At 37.8% G+C, this 24,495-nt stretch overlaps 1 long non-coding RNA gene and 1 pseudogene across 1 annotated transcript in view; one reads left to right on the top strand and one right to left on the bottom strand.

Annotated features, from left to right (window-relative positions):
• The window catches only part of LOC143670233 (uncharacterized), a 284,806-nt gene that overhangs the window by 34,914 nt on the left and 225,397 nt on the right, over positions 1 to 24,495 (top strand). The window lies entirely within an intron of this gene.
• Positions 12,639 to 14,051, bottom strand: LOC143670897 (proliferation-associated protein 2G4 pseudogene; annotated as a pseudogene).

Genomic DNA, 24,495 nt, shown 5'->3' with positions numbered 1-24,495 from the left:
GCAATGGATTTTAAGGGTGTGGGATAATGGTGGGAGGAATATAAGTCTGGATCAGGCTGAATTTATTGGTATGGGCCCACTAAGCAGAGATTCTGCATTCAATATTATAACTTGAGGGGTTAAGAAAGGTATTAACTGTTTGGATGGTTGGTTGAAACATGGATCAAAAGGTAGCCAACATTACCTGAGGTTGAAATGCCAGAATTGCCCTGGTATAAAGTAGATGAGGGGACCAGAGCCTTAGAGAAATTGGAATGTTAGAGTGAATTTATCATGCAAAGCCTTTCTTACACCCCAGGAATGTCCAGAGGATACACCTTTTACCAGAACAGTGAGAAATAAATTTGTGAGACTAGAACCATCATCCCTGAAGAGCTCTGTAGATGTACTTCTCTATAGGCCAGATATTACTGCAGGAACTGCTGTCACTGAGCTGGAATCCTTAAACATAATGGGAATGACAGGATCCCGAGTTGGCAGAAGCCAGGTGACAGCACTTAATCACCAAAGACAGGGTAGACGTGGTTATTATAATAGACAGCAAACTCAAAGCAGGCATCAAAATTATATGACTCACAGAGATTTGTGGCATTGGCTAGTAAATCATGGGGTACCTAGAAATACAATAGAAGCACAGTCTCCTAAATTCTTGTTCGAGCTGTATAAACAAAAGAGTTCTAGGTCAAGTGAACAGAAGTCTAAACTGGATTGCAAAAACACAGAGTCATAGCTCCTTAATCAATTTCCAGACCTGAGACAGTTTACAGACCCAGAGCCCCTTGAATAAAGGGAAGCCAGGTCCCTTTTGGGGAGAACCCTGTTACATTACCACAAATTTATACTGTTCATCTTCCTCCAAGCCTTCCTCAAAGAGATTGATGGCCTTTTACCAGGGTAACTGTGCATTGGGGAAAAGGAAATGATCAGATATTTGGGGGATTATTAGACACTGGCTCAGAAGTGACATTACTTCCAGGGGACCCAAAACGTCACTCTGGACCACCAGTCAGAGTGGGGGCTTATGGAGGCCAGGTGATCAGTGGAGCTTTAGCCCAGGTCCATCTCACAGTTGGGTCCAGTGGGCTCCTGGACCTGTTCTGTAGGTATTTCCCCAGTTCCAGAATGTGTAATTGGTATAGACATACTGAGCAACTGGTGGAACCCCCACATTGGCTCTCTAACCCATGCAGTGAGGGCTGTTATGGTGAGAGAGGCCAAGTGGAAGACACCAGAACTACCCCTACCTAGCAAAATAGTAAATCAGAAGCAATACTAAATTCCTGGAGGGATGGCAGAGATTACTGCCAGGGGATGTAGGGGGTGTGATTTCCACCACATCCCCATTCAACTCTCCTATTTGGCCTGTTCAGAAAACAGATGGGTCTTGGAAGATCAAGTGGATTATCATAAGCTCAACCAGGTGGTAACTCCAATTGCAGCTGCTGTTCCAGATGTGGCGTCATTGCTTGAGCAAATCAATACATCCCCTGGTACCTGGTATGCAGCTATTGATCTGGCAAATGCTTTTTTCTCAATAGCTATTAGTAAGGACCACCAGAAACAGTTTGCTTTCAGCTGGCAAGGTCAGCAATGTACTTTCACTGTCCTACCTCAGGGGTATATCAACTCTCCAGCCCTATGTCATAATCTTGTCTGCACGGACCTCGATCATTTCTCCCTCCCACAAGACATCACAGTGGTCCATTATATTCACGATATCATTTTGATTGGACCTAGTGAGCAAGAAGCAGCTACTACTCTAGACTTACTGGTAAGGCATTTGCGTGTGAGAGGATGGGAGATAAATCCAGCAGAAATACAGGGCCTTCCACCTCAGTGAAATTTCTAGGTATCCAGTGGTGTGGGGCATGTCGATATATCCCTTCTCAGGTGAAGGATAAGTTGCTGCATCTGGCCCCTCCTACAACCAAAAAAGAGGCACAATGCCTAGTTGGTCATTTTGGATTTTGGTGACAACATATTTCTCATTTGGGTGTGCTACTCCGGCCCATTTATTGAGTGACCAGAAAAGCTGCTAATTTTGAGTGGGGACCTGAACAAGAGGAGGCTCTGTGACAAGCTGCTCTGCCCCTTGGGCCATATGATCCAGCAGATCCAATGGTGCTGGAAGTGTCACTGGCAAATAGAGATGCTGTCTGGAGCCTTTGTCAGGCCCCTATAGGAGAATCACAACACAGACCCTTAAGATTTTGGGCCAAAGCCTTACCATCTGCTGCAGATAACTACTCTCCTTTTGAGAAACAGCTTTTGGCCTGCTACTGGGCCTTAATAGAGACTGAAGGCTTAACCATGGGCCACACCAAGTTACCATGAGACCTGAGTTTCCTATCATGAGCTGGGTGTTGTCTGGCCCACCAAGCCATAATGTTGGGCTTATGCAGCAGTACTGTATTGTAAAATGGAAATGGTATATACGAGATAGAGCCAGAACAGGTCCTGAAGGCACAACTAAGTTACATGAAGAAGTGGCCCAAATGCTCACGGTCTCCATTCCTGCTGCCACATTACCTTCTCTTTCCCAGACCAGAGCTATGGCCTCTTGGGGAGTTCCTTACAGTGAATTGACTGAGGAAGAGAAAACTCAGGCCTGGTTTACAGATGGTTCAGCACAATATGCAGGTACCACCTGAAAGTGGACAGCTGCAGCACTACACCCCCTTTCTGGAGTATCCTTGAAGGACAGTGGTGAGGGGAATTCCTCCCAGTGGGCAGAACTTCGAGCAGTGCACCTGGTTGTTCACTTTGCCTGAAAGGAAAACTGGACAGAGGTGTGTTTGTATACTGACTCATGGGCTGTTGCTAATGGTTTGGTTGGATGGTCAGGGACTTGGAAAGACCATAATTGGAAAATTGGTGACAAAGAGGTCTGGGAAATAAGTATGTGGAGAAACCTTTCTGAGTGGACTAAAAACATGAACATATTTGCGTCACATGTGAATGCGCACCAGAGGGTGACTTCAGGCTAGGAAGGTTTTAATAATCAAGTGCATAAGATGACCCATTTTGTGGATACCAGTCAGCCTCTTTCCCCAGCAACTCCTGTCATTGCCCAGTGGGCTCATGAACAAAGTGGTCATGGCAGTAGGGATGGAGGTTATGCATGGGCTCAGCAACATGGACTTCCACTCACCAAGGTTGACTTGGCTACAGCCAATGCTGAGTGCCCAATCTGCCAGCAGCAGAGACCTACATTCAGCCCCCGATATGGCACCATTCCCCGAGATGATAAGCCAGCTACATGGTGGCAGGTTGATTACATTGGACCACTCCCTTCATGGAAGAGGCAGCGATTTGTTCTAATTGGAATAGACACATACTCTTCATATGGGTTTGCTTTCCCTGCATGCAATGCTTCTGCCAAAACTACCATTCATGGGCTTACAGAATGCCCTATCCATCATCATGGTATTCCACACAGCATTGTTTCTGATCAGGGAACACACTTCACAGCAAATGAAGTGCGGGAATGGGCACATGTTCATGGAATTCTCTGGTCTTACTATGTTCCACATCATTCAGAAGCAGCTGGATTGATAGAATGGTGGAATGGCCTTTTGAAAACTCAATTATGGTGCCAACTAGGTGGCAATACCTTGAAAGGCTGGGGTAATGTTCTCCAGGAAGCTGTATATCCTCTGAATTAGCATCCACTGTATGGTGCTATTTCTCCTGTAGCCAGGATCCATGGGTCCAGGAACCGAGGGGTGGAAATGGGAGTAGCACCACTCACTATTACCCCTAGTGATCCACTAGGAGAATTTTGCTTCCTGTCCCTGAAACCGTGAGCTCTGCTGGTCTACAGGTTTTAGTTCCAAAAGGGGGAGTGCTTCCACCAGGAGAAACAACATTGAATCCATTGAACTGGAATCTAAGACTGCCACCTGGTCATTTTGGGCTACTCATGCCCCTGGATCAACAAGCCAAGAAGGGGATGGCATTATTGCATTGGGTGATTGACCCTGTCAGGGGGAAATAGGAGTGCAACTATACCATGGAGGTAAAGAAGAGTTTTCTTGGAATATAGGAGATCCCCTAGGGCGTCTTAGTACTACCATGCCCTGTGATTAAAATCAATGGAAAACTGCAACCCCATCCAAGCAGGACTTCCAATGGGTCTGAAACTTCAGGAATGAAGGTTTGGGTCATGCCACCAGGCAAAGAACCACGGCCAGCTGAAGTGCTTTCTGAGGGTAAAGGGAACATGGAATGGGTAGTGGACGAAGGTAGTGATAAATATGAACTACGACCACATGATCAGTTACAGAAACAAGAACTGTGATGCTGTTTTGTTCCTGTTATACTATTTAAGTTGTAAGATATCAAGTTTAAGAATGAATATTACCCAAGGACTTGCACCCTATTCTGGAGAGAGTTTCTGTGTTTCCAGTTATACGCAGGACGGTTGAGTATTGTTAGGTGAAAAGAAAAAAAGTGCGCTTTAATGTTTTTTTATTTAGAAATTAGGTATGGCTTAAGGTGATGTATGTGACTATGAAGTTGGCAAGGGGTGGACTGTCATGGCCAGCTTCATGTGTCAACTTGACCAAGTGGTGGTACCTGTTTGTCTGGTAGGGCAAGTGCTGGCCTGTCTGTTGCAATGAGGACATTTCATTGAATTAGATCATGATTGCGTCAGCTGCATCCACAGCTGATTCCATTTGTAGTCAGCCAGGGGGGTGTCTTCTGCAATGAGTGATGCTCAGTCTAATCCTGGAAGCCTTTTAAGGAGGATTCATAAGAGACAGGCTCTCTTCCTCCTTCGGCTGGTGAGCCTCTCCTGTGGAGTTCGTCCAGACCCTCCATTGGAATAATCAGCTTTGCAGCCTGCCCTGCAGATTTTGGACTCTGAGTTCCCATGGTCATGTGAAGCACTTTTATAAGTTTTGTGTTTGCGAGTGTTCCCTGTTGATTCTGTTTCTCTAGAGAATCCTAACTAATACATCTGTCAGGATGATCATGTAGTTTTATTCCTTTGACTTGTTGATATGGTGTATTACATTAATTGATTTTATTAGGTTGAACCATCCTTGCATACGTGGAATAAATCCCACTAGGTCATAGTGTATAATTCTTTTAATCTGCTGCTGGATTTTATTTGCAAGAACTTTGCTGAAGATTTTCGCATCTGTATTCATTAGAGAGATTAGTGTGTAATTTTCTTTTCACATACTATCTTTGTCTGACTTTGGTATGAAGGTGATATTGGCTTCATAGAATGAGATTTTAAAAAATTTTTTTTTGAAGAGTTTGAACAGGATTGGTACTAATTCTTGAATGTTTGGTAGAATTCAAATGTGAAACCATCTGGTCTTTTTTGGGAGCTCCTTGATTACTGATTTAGTGTCTTTTCTTGTGATTGGTTTGTTGAGGTTGTCTGTCTCTTCTTGAGTCAACGTTGGTTGTTCATGCCTTTCTAGGAAGTTTTCATTTTATCTACATCGTGTAGTTTATTAGCATATAGTTGTTCACAGTATCCTCTCATTACCTCCTTTATTTCTGTGGGGTCAGTGGTTATGTCTCTTCTTCCAATTCTGATTTTAATTTGCATCCTCTCCTTTTTTCTTTTTGTCAATCTTGCTAAAGGTCCAGCAATTTTATTGGTTTTCTCAAAAAACTAACTTCATCTTTTGTTGATTTTCTCAATTGTTTTCATGTTCTCAATTTCATTTGTTTCTGCTATAATCTTGTTATTTCTTTCCTTTTGATTGCTTTCAGGATAGTTTGCTCTTCTTTCTCTAGTTCTTACAAGTGGATAGTTAATTCCTCAATCTTTGCTTTTTCTTCTTTTTTTGGTATAGGCATTTAGGGCAAGAAATTTCCCTCTTACCACTGCCTTTGGGGCTTCTCATAAATTTTGATGTGTTGTGTTTTCATTTTCATTTGCCTCAAGATATTTACTGATTTCTCTTGTAATTTCTTCCTTGATCCACTGGTTGTTTAAGACTGTGTTATTGAGCCTCCATATGTTTGTGGATTTTCTGGCCCTCTGCCAGTTGTTGATTTCCACCTTTATTCCTTTATGATCAGAGAAAGTGTTTTGCATGATTTCCATCTTTTTAAACTTATTGAGACTTACTTTGTGACCCAGCATATTGTCTATCCTTGAGAATGATCCATGCCCACTTGTGAAAAAGGTATATCCTGATGTTGCGGGGTGTAACTTTCTATAAATGTCTTTTAAGTCTAGTTCATTTATTGTATTATTCAAATCTTCTGTTCGTTTATCAATTCTCTGTCTATATGGTCTATCCATTGATGTGAGTGGGTAATCAAAGTCTTCAAGTATTATGGTAGAGGTGTATATGTCTCCCTTTAGTGATGCCAGTGTTTGTATCTTGTGGTTTGGAGCACTCTGGCTTGGTGCATAAATATTTATGATTGTTATGTCTTCTTGTTGAATAGTTCCTTTTATTAATACATAGTGTCCTCCTTTATCTCTTTTAATTGCTTCACATTTGAAGTCTAATTTATTGGATATTAGTACAGCTATTCCTGCTGTAGTTTTTTGCATGAAATATCTTTACCCAACGTTTCACTTTGAACCATCTTTGTCCTTGAGTCTAAAATGAATCTCCTGTAGACAGCATGTAGATAGATCCTGTTTTTTAATCTTTTCTGACAGTTTATGTCTTTTGATTGGGGAGTTTAATCCATTGACATTTAGTGTGACTACTGTAAAGGCAGTACTTTCTTCTACCATTTTTCCTTTTGGATTTTACATGTCATATCTAAGTTTTTTTTCTTTTTTACCTTTACTGATAGTCGTCATTTCTATACTCTTTTCCACACTGGTCTCTCCTGCCTTCTGTCTGCCTCTAATTCTCCCTTTAGTATTTCTTTCAGAGCCAGTCTCTTGGTAACAAATTCTTTCAGTGATTGTTTGTCTGAAAATGTTTTAATTTCCTCCTCATTTTTGAAGGATAGTTTTGCTGGATATAAAATTCTTGGTTGGCAGATTTTCTCTTTTACAATCTTAGATATATCATACTACTGCCTTCTCAACTCCATGGTTTGTGCTGAGAAACCCTCATATAGTCTTATTGGGCTTCCCTTGTATGTGATGGATTGCTTTGCCCTTGATGCTTTCAAAATTCTCTCTTTCTCTTTGATATCTGACAGTCTGATTAGTAAGTGTCTTTGAGTATGTCTATTTGGATCTATTCTGTTTGGGATATGCTGCACTTCTTGGATCTGTAATTTTAAGTCTTTCATATGAGTTGGGAAATTTTCAGTGATAATTTCCTCCATTAGTTTTTCCCCTCCTTTTCCCTTCTGTTCTCCTTCTGGAACACCCACAACACATATATTCATGCACTTCGTGTTGTCATTCAATTCCCTGAGATCTTGCTCATATTTTTCCATTCTTTTCCTTCGATTTTGTGTGTCAGATTTCAAATGTTCTGTCCTCCAGTTCACGAATCCTTTCTTCTGCCTATTCAAATCTATTATTGTAGATTTCCATTGTTTTTTAAATCTCTTCTACTGTGCCTTTCATTCCCATAAGTTGTGATTTGTTTTTTCAAACTTTTGACTTCTTCTTTTTGCTCACCCATTGCTTTCTTTATATCCTCCCACAACTCATTGCTTTGATTTTGATGAGATTTTCCATGTCTGTTTGAATATCCTGAACTAGCTATTTCATCTCCTGTATCTCGTTTGAATTGTTTGTTTGTTCCTTTGACTGGGTCATATCTTTGATTTTCCTAGTATGACTAGTTATTATTTTTTTTTGCTGGTGTCTACACATTTAATATCCTTAATTAGTTTATTCTGGAGGTGCTTTTCATCCTTTTCCCTAGAATTTTCTTGCTGGATGGTTGTGCTATATCTGTTCTTTGGCATTCAGTTCAGCTTATTCTAGACCTCTGACATAGGTTTTGTTTAACTGATCAGAATTTTTCAGTTTCTTACCATACCTATATGGAGCCTCTTTTAGGAGAGTTTACTCAATTATTATAGACCCCAGTCAGATTTTCCAAAATGGACTGCCTCCTCTCAGGAGGAAAGTGTCACCTTCAGCAGTTTAACCTGTGTGTGAGACCCAGCACATTGACAAATGTTCCAATGAAGCTTTCAGACTGTGTTTTTCCTATCCTGACCAGTATGTGGTGCTTGTATGCCTGCAGCCTCCCACTAGCATAAAGTGATGTGGTGCCTTTAACTTCAGTAGACTCTCCCTGCTGGGGGTATGTTTTAAACAGGGGTCAGGTTGTAGGTTGGCATTAATTGCTTCAGTTTTCCAGTCCCTGGGGCCTGAATTCCTTGAGGGAGGGACACCACCTGAGCTGAGCCCCACTCGTCTCCTGGGGAAGGCACAGCTCCCAGGAAATTAATTCCTTTCACCTGACCAGTCACTTTGTATCTCAGACAAGCTTAAATCCACCCATGTCTGGGGCTGTTAGAGCCTAAGAAGCCTTGCAGTTGTATCTAATGAGTCTTTAAGTAGTAGAAATAAGGCAAAAAAAATCCTTTTCAAAGCAGGACCCCTGTTCCTGGGGTTTGTTAATCAAGAGCATAAGTTGGTACGTTGCTCTATGTATCTCCAGGCATAGAAAAGGCTTTAGGGTCCAGCCTTTTCAAGTATTTTATGCTGTCTGATTCAAGAAGCCTCTGTTTGGCTTTTTATTTTTCCATCAGCCCTGTGCCCTCTCTGCTGAGGCAAAAACTTCTAGTACATTTATCTCTTATTCCAGGTTTATCTGAGCTGGGAGCCTATTTTTAGTGGTCAGAATTTGTTAATTAATTCTGAAATTGGAGCTTGGTTGAGCTAAGCCCCTGCTGTTATTAAAGTTTCCTTCCTTTCCCCTAGGGGAACCAGGCTGCTGTACCTGTGGGGGAGAGGCACCAGCCTCCACAGCTTGGGGGCACTTACAGTTCTGTGTGGGGTCTCAGCAGGTTCAGCTTGTCCAGACTGGTGTACACTGTGTGTCCAGTCACTGATGTGGCCCCAGCAGTTGTTCTGTACTATTTCTGGCTGTTTATTAGCTGCTCTGGAGGACGAACTAGATTCCACACCATGCTAAGCTGCCATGTTTCTTCTATGGAATGACTTTTTAAAAGGGGATTCATTCAGCTACAGGTTTACAGTTCTAAGGCTATAAAAATGCCCAAAGTAAGGTATCCAGAGAAAGATAACCTTGACTCAAGAAAGGCTGATGTCTGCCACATGGGAAGGCATATGGCTGGTATCTGCTGGGCTTCAAACATCCCTGCCTAATCTTCTGCTCTATCTCTCAAAAATGTCTCCTCTTTTAAAGTACTCCAGTAAACTAATAAAGACCCACTTTGAATGGACAGAGTCACATCTCCATCTAATCAAAAGTTCACACCCACATTTGGGTGTATCACATCTCTTATGAAAGCAATGCAATCAAAGTTTCCACCCTAAACAGTAGGTCTGCCTCCACAAGATTGGATTAGGAAAGAAAACATGACTTTTCTGGGGTACATTAACAAAACCCAACCCATTCTGTTATCTGTATTTATAACTTTTAATTTATCTAAATATATGGTATGTAGACCTCCGTTTGTACTCCTGCTCCTCACCCTTCAGATATATGGGTGGGCTTAACGTTTCTTCTTAATTTTATTCCTTAGATATTTTAGAGATTTTGTAGCTATTGTGAAGGGGGTCTTTACTAATAACATTTCCCTTTGGATGTTGGGAGTGCATAGGAATACTATTAAATTTTTTAAAATATTGATCTTGCATTTTGCACAGTACCAAACTCTTTAACAGTTTTTTTTTTCAGTTGAGTCTTTTGGGAGATAGATCTTAGAGTAGATAATAATATCACCTTCAAATATTGGCATTTTAATCCCTTGCTTATTGCATTATCTTGAATTTCGAATGCAATATGAAATAGTAGTATTGACAGTGGGCATCTTTGTTTTGTTCCTTACATTAGTGAAAATACTTTAATATTCCACCCTTAAAAATGAGTTTTGCTATGAGTTCCTGGTATATGAACTTGATCAAGTCAAAAAGTTTTCTCAATAATTCGCTAAGTATTTTATTTTATTTTATTTTATTTTTAGTCAAGATTTGGTATTGACTTTTATTCCGTGCTTTTTTCTGGCTTCTATTGATGTTTTAAAAAATTTTTTTCTCTAATCCACATTAACATGGTGATTTACATAATGGATTTTTAATAATAAAAGCATCCTTACATTCCTGAGATAAATAGTACTGGGCCTTACTGTATTATTATTATTATTATTATTTCTATACATTGTTAGATTTGATTTGCCAATAATTTATTGAGAATTTTGCCATTTATATTCATATATGAGATTGTTTATTGTTTTCTATTTTTATACTCTCCTTAGTTGTTTTTGGCATCAGATTTTGCCAGTCTGGTTGATTAGGTCATCTTTTTCAATGTTATGGAACAATTTACTATATTTTATTAAGATCAATATCCAGCATTATATTATGTCTCATTAAGAAAGAAAGACATGCCAAGTAAACTACAACATAAAACTTTCTTATCACTTAAATTTTTAAATTCATTCTTAATGCCAGTGCTCTTTTAGCCTCTTTTAAATGTAGAGTTAAAAAATCATAGTTCACTATTTTTCACACATAATATGGAACCAAAAGTGAAATAAATTGGTTAATGTATTACTAAATTTGTTTGCATTCAGTGTCCAACTCTACTTTTTCCTTCAGGGTCATTGATGCCCATGTTTTTCTACAAAACGTTATCCTCTGTGCAATTAAGAACATCATAGATATAGCAGTTCTTAGAAGACCGGGGAACTATTATCTTTGGGGTCTTTGCTTACAAGCAATTGACAAACTTTCAGCAAATGTTGACACTGTTGAGTTCTTGGTTTTTCCAGATGGTGTCATTGGAAGGGTTTCAGACAACAACAAATATTAATATTTATCCCTTAAATGTATCAGTATCTAAAATATTTGGAGGCATTTATGGTTACCAGCTGGCTATTCCAGACAACTCCTAGTCAATTCCATTCCTCTCTCATTTTCTCCCTCATTTTCCCTATGAACCCTAGGGGGAAGGCTTTCCCCTGACTGAGTGACATTTTTTAATGTTATTTTGAGTGGATTACCTTCACTTAAGGGCTGAGACATTTGTCAAACAGTACACATAACTGACATGACAACAATATATAGTAAATAGCTAGGACCATGTTTGCACATGGGCAGATAATGACAAATATATCATGACTGCTGTCTATCTAACAGCAACTCTAAGAAGATGCCATTGATTGTAAAATGCTTCCTGATTTCACAGATCTTAGAAAGTGAAAAATATATACATATAGAAATAAAGAAATATGATAATCAACAAAGGAGTTGCCTATCATTTGCAGGTTTGGTTGACCTCGTTTGTAAAGCTATATGGGTCAGGTGTATTTTATTAAGGGTAAATGTTTGAGTACATTTTCAAAATCTTCTATGGTTTGGGGGCTATTCAGATTTTTACCTCAACTTGAGTCAATTTTGGTAACTGATACTTTTCCTAGAAAATTATCTATTTCATTTAGGATATCAAATTGTTATATAAAGTTGTACACAATACGCTCTTAATTTTAATACTTCCCTTGTATTGTTAGTTATGTCTTCTTTCATATTCTGATCTTCCTTTTGTGGATGTGCTTTAGTATGGTAGTGGTTATTTTATTACACTGAAAAAAGAAAAGGAGTCTCTTTTCCATCCCTTCTAACCAATCTCTACCCCCTCTCAGGCCCTAGTCCTTCTTACTGGTGGTAAACACTTTAAACTTTTTAAACTGTTTTACCAGTATTTGCTTTTATAATTCTGAATGAAATGCTTATCCTACTTCTTATTTCTTTATTTTTTATTGTAAACAAATCCAAATTTATTTTAACACCATCTCCTTTCCAATGTATTTATAAACTTCATCAATTAGTTGGAGCCCTAGTTCCCTGAGAAAACATGCCAGAAGCACTGAAATTTGTCACCTTCCTTTCCAGTCCCCCAGCCATCCATCCAATCCAAGAGACAGAAAGGATTTGTCTCTTCAATCCGTCTGCTCCTCTGGTTTCTGGTCTTTCTTTCAAAGGGAGAGGTGAAAATATCTCAAAGAGGGAACAAACCAAGACTTAAGCTTACAGCTCAGGTTTGTGTAAGATGGAGCAAAGGAAGAACCCAAGGACAAGATTTAGAGGGATTATTCCTTACTGTTTCATGAAAATGAAAAAAAATTGCAAAACAAAAATGACTCAGGAGCTTTACAATCAGGGATCCATTTGATAGTTGAGAATCTCTTGGTAAATGCAGGATCTCATTCCTAAAAATGGGAGGCTCAGGCTGGATCAGAAGGGGACTCTGCCACACTGAATTAAAATAATCTGAAGAATAACTCTTCTCTCTATTTTGAGGCAAGATAAAATGCTTGCAGGAGTAGAGAAAAAGGAAAAAGCCCCAGCAGAGGGGAAAATGCTGATACTGGAGTGTTATGAAAATTTCAGATGAGTTTTTAATGGTAGTGGCTGATTTAGCTACCTTCTTGTTCGGACGCAGGGCACATACCTTTACTAAGCAGAAAGTAATAGAAAAAGGCTAGAAAGAGGGGCTCAAAGACAATGGATTTTGACTTCAAATTTCGTTATTCAACCTCTTTTTCTATTTAAAGCAGTCATTGGTGGGTGAGACGAGTGGCCTCCCAGGATTAGAGTCAGTTGGAGCTGGTTGTTAGAATTGGGTGGGTTGAGTGACTGGGATGGGTGCAGGGAGACCCTGCTTTGTTGGAAAGGTATTCTCAGGGTGGAGAAAGCAAAATACGCTTACAGAGTCTAGGGTGTGGTTGTGGGAAGGGGATGAAGCAGAAGCGGCAAGCTGGGGAGATGAGACACATGCTTTAGTCCCCAGCTTCTAATGTTTTTCTCTTCTAATGTTTTCCACTCGTGGCATTCTCTACAGCTTTGGAGGTCTTCTTTTTTTTCTTTTTCTGGGTTTTCCAAGTTGCAGTAGTCTGGAGGAGGGCCTTTAACACTGCATCCTGGACCTCCATCTCTGACTTGTGGAGGTCAAGCTTGAAAGAATCACAGTTATCTGCGTGGGGCCATTGGGCATGAGCAGAACTATAAATTTAAACTGGGCAACAAAATGACCTTCTTTGTCATAGAGAACTTTAAATGGTTGTAGCAGTTCCTGTTTGGCTCACTCCACCACACCCATCCGGGCCTTATCATGTTCAAATGCTCTTAAGTAAATGTCATGGCATCAAACGTCTTTCCACTGAAGAAGGCATGTAACATTTTCATTTTCAGGCCATATTGTTTAAAGGGGTCTCAGTTGTGAATGGTGGTTCTCTGTCCAGCAACCTTAGTCTGCCCTCTCCTGAGCTGACAAGAATATCCGCAGTGTATACTTCAAGTTCTTCAAATTCATGTTTTTCATGGTCCTTTTTTTGTTGGTCTGTGGAGTTCTGGATAATGGTTTCATCTCCATCGATGATGTGCTGCTTCAATTGGTGTGACATCATACCTTCTATTGACATGCAATTAAATGAGTGGGCAACTTTGTTCCAGTCTTCTATCACTTGTGTGTTTTGGTTTCTGTGTTCCACCAGGCCTAAGGCAGCCTCAGCACAAAGGTGCGCTGACAATAATATCTGCTTTCCGCTCTGTTATTGGGGGCCCCTTAGCAGCATCAACCACAAACGTGTGAGCTACATTAGCAATGAAACCATCCATTTGCTCCCAAGGTCAGTTTTTACCAAGTCATCTTCCTTGCGAATATAGTCCTGGCTGTTCTTTGAATGGGAGAAGTGACATAACACAGTTATAACTGAAATACTCGTGGAAAAAGCAATACCTTTCTTCATTTCCATTTCTTTCTTGAAGATTTTCCCTATTTCTTCCATAATCATGTCATAACTTTTTTCTCAAACAGGCTCAGTACCGACACATCTGAGCTGGATGCTTCCACCAAAGACCAATGTACAGGGTTGGTAATGTCGTCTCCCGTCTTATACTTGGTCATGACCAGGTCCTTGGCGATAGTTTTATCCTGCTGTTGGTCCTCTCCCGGCATCTTCTCACCACACCACTGCAGTCTTATTTCTCCTTGGTCGCTGCCTCTGCCTCTCCTCCCAGCCGCAGACTGTAGCCCTATGGGCAAGCGAAAGCCCGAGCAAGCAAGGGAGCGGGCGGGCAAGAGGGAGAAGCTGCACTTACTTATTTTGGTCATTTTTTTGTTTGTTTTCAATTTTAGGCATAGTCTATTAACTTTCTAGCAAGGATTATGAGGATTTCGTGTTCTTACACCACTCCTCTTCCAAACATTCCCATTCGCTCATCTGTTAATGAAACAGTTTTGGGCTAAATCAATATTCAATGTTTACCTTATAATGATTCTACAGATATGTTTATAGTTGAGTCATGGCATATATTATGGGTACATTTCCTTTCCTTTTGCACTTTTTACTTTTCCTGGAAATAATAACTACCTTTTTATTGTTAGTCTGTTTATTCTGTTTAATATTATGTGTACATATCACTAATTCTTCTCTCAAACTCTGACACAACTGTAAAACTCCAGTCAATATGGCCTAACACTTCAGATAATCTACAGGTTCTATTTTTTATCTTTTCAGTATTTCCTTCTGGTTCCTTCCTTCTATCCTAATCTGAGCTTTTTTTTTTTTAGATTGTGATTCAGTGTTGCAATATTGATCATTTGTGTACCTAACAACATAATCTTGGTATAAATAAAGTGAAAAACATAGATATTGAAAGAGAGAGAAGACAGAGAAATAAGGGATAATTGATAAATTAACAATTATAATGATAAATAACATATTTCTCTCTAATAAAATGACAATTCTAATAGATAAAATATGTAAGATTATGAAGGACTTGAATAACATAATTTACAAAATGGATTTAATAGATATATGTATATATTAAAAACTTTTGAACTCAACAAACAGCACACAAATTATTTTCAAACACACATGGAAAAGTCCCAAATATTGACCAAATGTTAAGCAACAAAGGATCTATAAATTCCCCAAAGCAAAAATCATACAGGTCACATTCTCTGACCAAAATATAATAAAATCACAAATTAGTAATTAAAGCATAGCAAAAATGGTTACATTATATTTTTCAAGAGCAACTTTCTAATAAATCTTACATTAACAAGAGAATAAAGATAAATTTAAAATTATTTAAAAATGAAGAAAAGTGAGAAACTGCACATCTAAAGAAATACTATGTAGCTAAAGTGGTAAGCAGGGGGTAATTTAAAGCCTTAAATGTTGTTATTCAAAAACAAGATCTTAGAATGGACAAAGCATCAAAAAATCTAGAAAATTAATCTAAATGGGAGGAATTAATAAGTATAAAAGTATAAATTAATGATATGTTATCAAGTTTAGGAATTACTGATTTATAAAAAACACTTACCTAGTGCATGAGTTGACAAATTTCTTCCATGAAGGGGAAGTTAGTAAATACTTTAAGCTTTGCAGTTTATATCATATTGTTCTACTAAAATCTGCCTTTATAACACAAAAGCAGCCATAGTCAATACAAAAATGAATGGGTGTGGCTGTGTTCCAATAAAACTCTATTTACAAAAATGTGTTACCATGATCAAGAGAAATCAATGTCCTTTGGGGTTTTGCTTCAACAGTATTCCTTGTAGGTGTATTGTTTGAAAGGAGTTTATGTAGAGCTCAACCTTGTAACATTGATGAACACCTGGAGTCATAATATTGATTGCTCCCCAGAACTGCCTGTGTGAGCTGCCTTTGCGAGTTGGAGCAAAAAGAAAAGGGACTTCTACTGGAGAAGTCAGGGAAATTAAATTGAAACCTAGATACAAAAACTCTTTTTGTTGTAAAAAAAGCTTATCTATTTAAAACTACCTGAGTTCAAGAAATAAAGAAGGAACATGAGCTCTTCAGGACAAAATGAGGTGCTCCTGTGACTTGATTTAGGCCAATCTATCTATTCACAATATCATTAGCTTCCGACAGTTAGAGATAGTGAGAGGAATAGGCAACCCCTCCAACAACCTCGCTACCAGGTGGTATATAACAATGACAGTAAGTCTCAGCTTGAATTCTGCTTCACAGACAGATATTTACTAGGAAGCAGGCAGAAAAATCAACATAGTACCATATTCACTGCCCTTTTAGACATTTCACCACCACTTTTCATGAAAGGTTCGTTCTGAGGTGGATGCAATCAACATTTTGGTTGAATGATTAGCCAATTGCTTTTTTTTTTTTTTTTTACCTGAAACAGTGGCAGAGTCCTTTCTTAAATGGGGAACAAATGTACTCAGGGTACTGTTTATAGGTATTAGGGTGATGGTTTGGCCAGAGTTTGAAAGCTTGTTCATATCAGAGCAGAGCTACCTGTTTAATCTTTCTTGAATATGATTAATTTCCCCACAAAACTATTTAATTATTTCCCACAGCTCTTATGCTAAATAATGAACTCTTGGGAGCATATTTAGATAAGATTTTAAAAGCACTTGCCATAGCCATGTAAGGCATATGGACTCCTGATTAGGGTCCTTCATGTACTAACTGATCTCCCCTGGAGTGTGGATTCCTAATTAGGATATTTCAAATGTAAACTAACTGTCTCTAGGATGTACATTTAAGGCTAACTTACATACCCATATCCATCATTATGTTTAAACTGAATTATTTTTTTGCTTTCCATTTTATTATTTTTTATTAAGATATAAATTCTATACATTAACATTTATCAAGTTTAAGTAAACAATTTGATATGTTTTGACAAATGTATATAGTAGTGTCTTAGTTTGCTATGGTTGCCAAAACAAAGTACCACAAGCTTGATGGCTTTAAACAACAGAAAATTATTGTCTCAGTTCTAGAGGCTGGAACTCTGAAATCTTGGAATTTCAGGCCTGGAAGCCTGAAACATCGACAGGACCATGTTTCCCTTGAAGTCTATAAGGGTCTGTTCTTGGCTTGCTGGCAATCAATGGCATTCTTTGATGTGTGGCCTAGCTCAATCTCTGCCTCCATCACATGGCTGTCCTCTTCATGGTTTGTGTCCATTTCTCCCCTCCTTATAAGGACACCAGTCTTATTGGGCTAGGGCCCACCCTAATCCAATTTAGACTAAACTAATCACATCTTCAAAGAGCCTATTTCCAAATAGCATTGCATTCATGGGACCACAGGTTAGGACTAGAACATATCTTTGGGGGGGGGGGGACACAATATAATCCATAACAAGTAGTGTAAGCATCACTACCACAGTCATGATATGAAGCATTGTCTTCACCTCAAAATTTTCCCTCATCCACTGTGCAGTCAATCCCTCTGGTTTTAGGCTCATATATTGATAGTTTTTTAATAATTTTTATGTATTTCTGTTGTATTGACTCGTTTGTCATGATGAAGTTTCCCTCTTTGTCTTGAAGTCTATTTTGTCTGATATTAAAAAAAGCCACTGCAGGTTTCTAATGATTATGGTTTTCAAGCTTTTTATTTTTAGTCTATTTGTGTCACAACATATTATTATTTTTTAAGAAAATTCAATCTGACAATGTGTGCCATTTGATTGGAACGTTTAGAGTAACTATTTACATTTTATGCAATTATTGATATGGTTGTATTTAGGCTTGTGACTTACTATTTGTTTCTTACTCATCTCGTCTCTTTTTGTTCTTCTGTTCTTCCATTCTTACTAAGCATATTTTTAGTATATTATTTTAATTCTTTTCTTGATTCTAAATTTTCACATACATAAAAGTAGCTTATAATTGTAGAATTTAAAACATAAACAAATAAACACACTTCATTGCACAAGGAATATAGTTCACATGAAATACTGCATGTGATAGATTTAAGTAGCGAAGGCACAAATTATAAGACCGGTATTATTCTAGTTTTTAACAATACAGAATTTTTACTTATAGATATTTGCCACATCACCTACTGCACATTTTCCAACACTTTTATCTGTTTTCCAAATCTTCCTCATGTCTTCTACTTTTATCTTTTCTCTGCCAAATACTCATATGAGGTTTTTATTTAACATTTTTATTGTGAAATATAACATATATATGATAAATTTCAAAATGCAATTTAAACAAGTAGTTTCAGGACAAATTTTAAAGTATGGTATGGGGTACAGTTCCACCATTTCAGGTGTTTCCTTCTAACTGCTCTAAGACACTGGAGAATAAAAAGAAATATCAGTATAATGATTTAGTAGTCATGCTCATTTGTTAAATCCTAACTTCTCTATTACAACTCCTCCTTCTCCTTTGAGCCTTCTCCCAACCTTTAGGGATATTTGGGTAATGACCATTATAACCTCATGTTGAAAAGAGGTGTCGACTTTATGGGGTAGGGGATGAAACTGGTTGATGCTCTTGGAAAGACTGATAACTCTGGGTTTCAGGGCTTAACTGGCCTAGGAATCATCTGGAGGTTATAGGTCTCTGAAAAATAAACTCAGTGAAACTTTTATAATGCCTTAGATAGAGCCCTGGATATCCTTAGGGTTTACAGGAATACTGTTGGTTGTGGCTTGGTATACCATGATAATTAGCAATATCTTGCAGAAGATTGCACAAGACTAACCTCCAGAATAGTGTCTACATTTGAAATGTCTTAGCCACTGGTGCTTTATTTTCTTACATTTCTTTTCCACCTTCTGGTCAGGTAGGCACTGTGGATCCCATGGTGCCAGGGCCAGGCTCATCACTGAGAGTCATAACCCATGTTGCCAAGGAAACTTACACCCCGAATGTCATGTCCCGCTTAGGGGGGAGGGTAATTATTTATTTGCAGAGTTGGGCTTAGAGAGAGAGAAAGGCCACATCTGAGCACAAAAGAGATTCTCTGGAATTAACTCTTAGGTATTATTATAGGTAGCTTTAGCTTCTCCATTACAGATATAAATTTCATAAGAGCAAGTCTAAAGATCAAGGACTTGGCCTATTAACTTGGGAGTCCCTAATGTTTGAGAGAATATCAGGCATTTCCCAAATGGGAAAGTTCAATAGTTCCGTATTTTTTTTCTCCAGTCCCTCAAGAGACTTTGCCAATAATTTCAAAATATATATTTTTATTGACAAATCTTCACACACATACAGTCCATACATAGTGTACAATCAGTGGTTCACAATATCATCACATAGTTGTGTATTCATTGTCATGATCATTTTTAGAACATTTGCATTTCTCCAGCAAAAGAAATTAAAAGAAAAAATTCATACATCCCATGCCCCTTACCTCTCCCTCTCATTGACCTCTAGTATTTCAATCTAACCAATTTATTTTACCCCTTATCCCCCCATTATATATTTATTTATTTATCATATTGTTTTAATCATCTGTCTATACCTTGGATGAAAGGAGCATCAGACACCAGGTTTTCACAATCACACAGTTGTAAAAGCTATATAGTTATACAATCGTCTTCAAGAATCAAGGCTACTGGAACACAGCTCAACAATTTCAGGTACTTCTTTCCTGCCACTCCAATACGAAAAAGGGATATCTATGTAATCATAAGAATAACCTCAAGGATAACCTCTTGACTCTGTTTGAAATCTCTCAGCCACTGAAACTTTATTTGGCCTCATTTCTCTTTCTCCTTTTGGTCAAGAATGCTTTCCCAATCCCTTGATGCCAGTTCTTGGCAAATCCCAGGATTTCTGTCCCATGTAGCCAGGGAGATTTGCAACCCTTGGAGTCATGTCCCACGTGGTAGAGAGGGAAATGAGTTCATATGCTGAGTTGGCTTAAAGAGAGACTTTGCCAATAATTTTTAATTTTTAATTACCTGCCTAACATACTCTGGAATGTATCCTGCTATTACTTTAAACTATACAGAATTGCAAAACCTCATTCCCAATTCTAGGTTTCATGTGTTTAGGTTGTTTGATCAAACTTGCCAGGCAAGTTAAGTTAGATTGTGTGCTACAGAAATATGGGTTTTGGACAAAATAAACCCCTCTTCCTTTGGTCTCATGTAGTAGCAGAAGTTCTAAAATACAGACAATGTCATCCTTTACTCTGTATTCTGATTTACCTTAGTCCCAAGCAGATCAGCTTTGTTCTTATCTTTAATTGAAGCTTGATCTCTTTTTTGACTTCTTTAACAGTTGCTATATGTAGGCTTGCTAACTTTCAGAGCTATAGAACTCAAGTTCCGAGTCTTAGGTGTAACACAAGTACCCAAAGTTCTAGGAAAATACCAGATTATACACATATAGCACAGCATCTCAGAATTTAGAAATAAGCTTGAGAATAAATGTTACTGCTATAAGAGCTTACAATATATGTCCCAATTTTCTTATAAGTATTTTCTCAAAGAGACCATACAATATTTGCCCTTTTGTTTCTGGCTTATTTTATTCAACATAATATCCTCACTCATGATTGATTCACTTCATTACATGCCTCACGAGTATGTTCTTTTCTTTAGCTGAGCAATATCCCATCGAATGTGTACACTACAGTTCGCCCTTTTGCTTCTCAGTTAGTGTAGCCTTTGGCCACTTCCATCCATTAGGTATCACGAATAATGTCACCATAAACATCAGTGAGAAAATATCTTTTTGAGATCCTGCTTTCAGTTCTTTTGAGTATATTCCCAGTAATGAGATTGCCTAATGATATGGGGACCTTACATTTAGCCTGCTGTGGATCCACTACATTAGCCTCCACAGGTGCTGCCCCATTCTGCTTTCCTACCAGCAATGAATAGGTGCACCTATCTCTCCACATTATCTCTAGCACTTTAATCTTGATGTTTATTTATTTATTTTGAATCTGCAGATTTTTTAGATATGTTCATATAGTATATATTCTATCCAAAATAAACATTTCACACTATCCTCACTTAGTTGTACAATCCTCATCACTCTCAATTTTAAATAATTTCCATTGCTCCAAAGAGAAAAATAACAGATAGCTACACCCACACCAAACAGAAGCTCCAAAACTCCTCTTAACTCTTGTCTCCACCCAATTATTTACCCCTAATATTGTTGTGAAGCTAGTGGTATATTCCTGCTAAATATAGACCATAGCATGCAACAGTAGTTTTTCCCATATACCGTTTGTGCCTGTTTAAATCTATTATATACCCCAGAAAAGCCATGTTTTAATCCTGATCCAATCTTGTGAGGGAAGCCATTTCTTTTAATTCTGCTTCAAGATTGTAGGTGGAAACTTTTGATTAGGTTACCTCCACAGAGATGTAGAACGCCAATTGTGGATGTGACCTATGAATGGATGGAGATGTGATTCCACCCATTCCAGGTGGATTTTGATTAGTTTTCTGGAATCCTTTAAAAGAGGAAACATTTTGGAGACAGTCAGAAATGACAGAGCTGACAGAAACTTCAGAGCAGAGCTGACACAGATGCTGACAATTGGAGAGCAGAAACACGGGCATTTGGAGATGCTTAGAGGCTAGCAGATGTAGCCATGAATTGTTAAGGAAGCCAGAACCTGGGGAGAGTCAAGGGAAGCCAAGAGCTGAAAGCCAGCCCCAGAGAAGCAAAGTGAGGAACTCCCACAGGAACAGAGGCTGGAAGCAACAGAGCCTAGGAGCAAGGGACCAGCAGAGTTCCCTTGTTGACAGAGCTGTTCCAGACCCATCAGGCTTCCTTGAATTAAGGTATCTCTTCATGGATGCCTTAGGCTGGACATTTTTATAGGCTTAGAACTGTAAACTTGTAACTTATTAAATCCCCCTTTTAAAAAGCTGTTCCAGTTCTAGTATATCACATTCTGGCAGCTTGCAAACTAATATAACCATTTATTTGTAACTCGTACAAGTGTCATACTTTTGAAGTAGCCCATGCAAGAACTTATTTATATATGTAGTGCTAATCAGTGAAGTACATGACTCTAAACAACCCCTTTTAGTCATATTCACCTTCAGTATGGCACTATTACTTATAAACCTCCTAATGAGCTACCATCACCTCTATTCAGTCCCATACTTTTAAGTTAAATGTCATTAACCAGTCTATAATATTAGGTAACTGTTCCCCATTCTCTAGTGCCTGTCTATCTCTAGTCCTCTACATTTCACATTTTAAGACTGAGTTTACATTTTCGAGGGGGTTCATATTAGTGAAATCTTATAGTATCTATCCTTTTGTTTATGGCTTATTTCAGTCATCATTATGTCCTCAAATTTCATCCATGTTGTCACATGCTTTAATATCTCATTTCTTTTTATTGGTGCATAATATTCCATTGTATGTATATACCACATTTTGTTTATCCATTATAGTTAATGAAGACAGACATCATTTTATGTGTCTTTTAGCTATCAGAACTTCCTTTTTGGAAAAATGTCTATTAATATCTTTCACCCATTTTATAATTGGGGTGCTTGTTCTTTTGTTGTTGATTTGTATGTGTTCTTTATGTATATTGGATAGCAAATGCTTATCAGATGTATGGTCTCCAAATATTTTCTCCCATTGGGTTGACTGCATCATCAACTATTTGACACATTCTTTTGAGGCACAGAAGAATTTGATTTTGAGGCATTCCCATTTATCTATTTTTTCTTTCATTGTTTGTGCTTTGGGTGTAAGGTCTAAGAAGCTACCTCCTGTGACTAGGTCTTGAAGACTTTTCCCTATATTTTCTTCTATAAGTTTTATGATACTTGCTTTATATTTAGGTCTTTGATCCACTTTGAGTTAATTTTTCTATAGGGTGTGAGGTAGGCATCCTCTTTCATTGTTTTTGGTTGTGAATATCCAGTTTTCTCAGCCCCATTTACTGAAAAGACTGTTCTGTCCCAGTTCAGTGGATTTCAGGGCCTTGTCAAAGATCAATTGACCATAGATCTGGGGGTCTGTTTCTGAACTCACAATTCAATTCCATTGATTTTATGTCTATCTTTGTGCTAATACCATGCTGTTTTTTTTTAAATTAATTAACAGAAAAAAGAAAAAAAAGAAATTAACCCAACATTTAGAAATCATACCATTCTACATATGCAATCAGTAATTCTTAACATCATCACATAGATGCATGATCATCGTTTCTTAGTACATTTGCATCGGTTTAGAAGAACTAGCAACACAACAGAAAAAGATATAGAATGTTAATATAGAGGAAAAAAATAAAAGTAATAATAATAGTAAAAGCAAAAACAAACAAACAAACAAAAAAAACAACCAGACAGACAAAATACCATGCTGTTTTGACCATTATGGCTTTACAGTAAACTTTAAAATCTGGAACTGTAAGACCTCCCATTTCATTCTTTTTTTTAGTATGTTTTTAGCTATTCGGGGTTCTTTTCTCTTCCAAATAAGTTTGATATCTAATTTTTCGAAGTCTTCAAAGTAGGTTGTTGGAATTTTGATTGATAGTGTCTTGCATCTATAGATCAATTTGGATAGAATTGACATGTTAACAGTATTTATCCTTCCTATCCATGAACACAGAATGTTTTTCTACCTATTTAGATCTTTCAATTTCTTTAAGCAATATTTTTTAGTTTTCTATGTACAGGTCCTTTACATCCCTGGATACTTTACATCCTTAGATACTTGATTCTTTGAGTTGCTATTGTAAATTGAATTTTTTTAAATTGTCTCCTCAGTTAGGTCATTACTTGTGTATGGAAACATTACTGATTTTTGCACATTAATTTTATATCCCACTTCCTTGCTGAATTTGTTTATTAGCTTAAGCAACTTTGCTGTAGATTTCTCAGGATTTTCCAAGTATAGTATCATGTCATCTGCAAATAATGAAAGTTTTCCTGCTTCCTTTCTTCCTTTCCAATTTGTATACCTGTACCCTCTCTCTTTTTTTCTTTGTCAGCCTAGCTAAGGGTCCATTGATTTTACTGATTTTCTCAAAGAACTGACTCGTGGTTTTATTGATTTTTTCAATTTTTTTTGTTCTCCAGTTCATTTATTCCTGCTTTAATCTTTGTTATTTCTCTTCTTCTATTTGTTTGCACTTAGTTTGCTGTTGTTTCTCTAGTTCCTCAAGGTGACCAGTTAAGTCCTTGATTTTGGCTGTTTCTTCTTTTTTAATATAGGCATTTATGGCAATAAATTTTCCTCTTAGCACTGCCTTTTCCTCAGCTAGTAAGATCTGATATGTTGTATTTTCATTTTCGTTTGTCTCCAGATAGTTACTGATTTCTCTTGCAATTTCTTATTTGATCCACTAATTATTTAAGAATGTGTTATTTAATCTCCATATATTTGTGAAAAACTGGTTTCTTTGGTGGTTATTGATGTCCAGGTTCATTCTGTTATGGTAAGAGAAAGTGCTTTGAATAATTTCAAGCTTTAAAAACGTGTTAAAACCTGTTTTGTGCCCCAGTGCATGATCTATCCTGGAGAAAATTCCATCAGCACTAGAGAAGAATGTATAATACTGGTGTTTTGTGTGCAATGATCTATATATGCCTGTTAGGTATAGTTCATTTATCACATTGTTTAGGTTCACCATTTCTATTTATTGATCCTCTGT

This window comes from Tamandua tetradactyla, chromosome X (genome assembly GCF_023851605.1).
Source record: "Tamandua tetradactyla isolate mTamTet1 chromosome X, mTamTet1.pri, whole genome shotgun sequence".
Lineage (NCBI taxonomy): Eukaryota > Metazoa > Chordata > Mammalia > Pilosa > Myrmecophagidae > Tamandua > Tamandua tetradactyla.
Note: the sequence above shows the minus strand (reverse complement) of the source record. Positions and strands in the feature narration are given on the sequence as shown.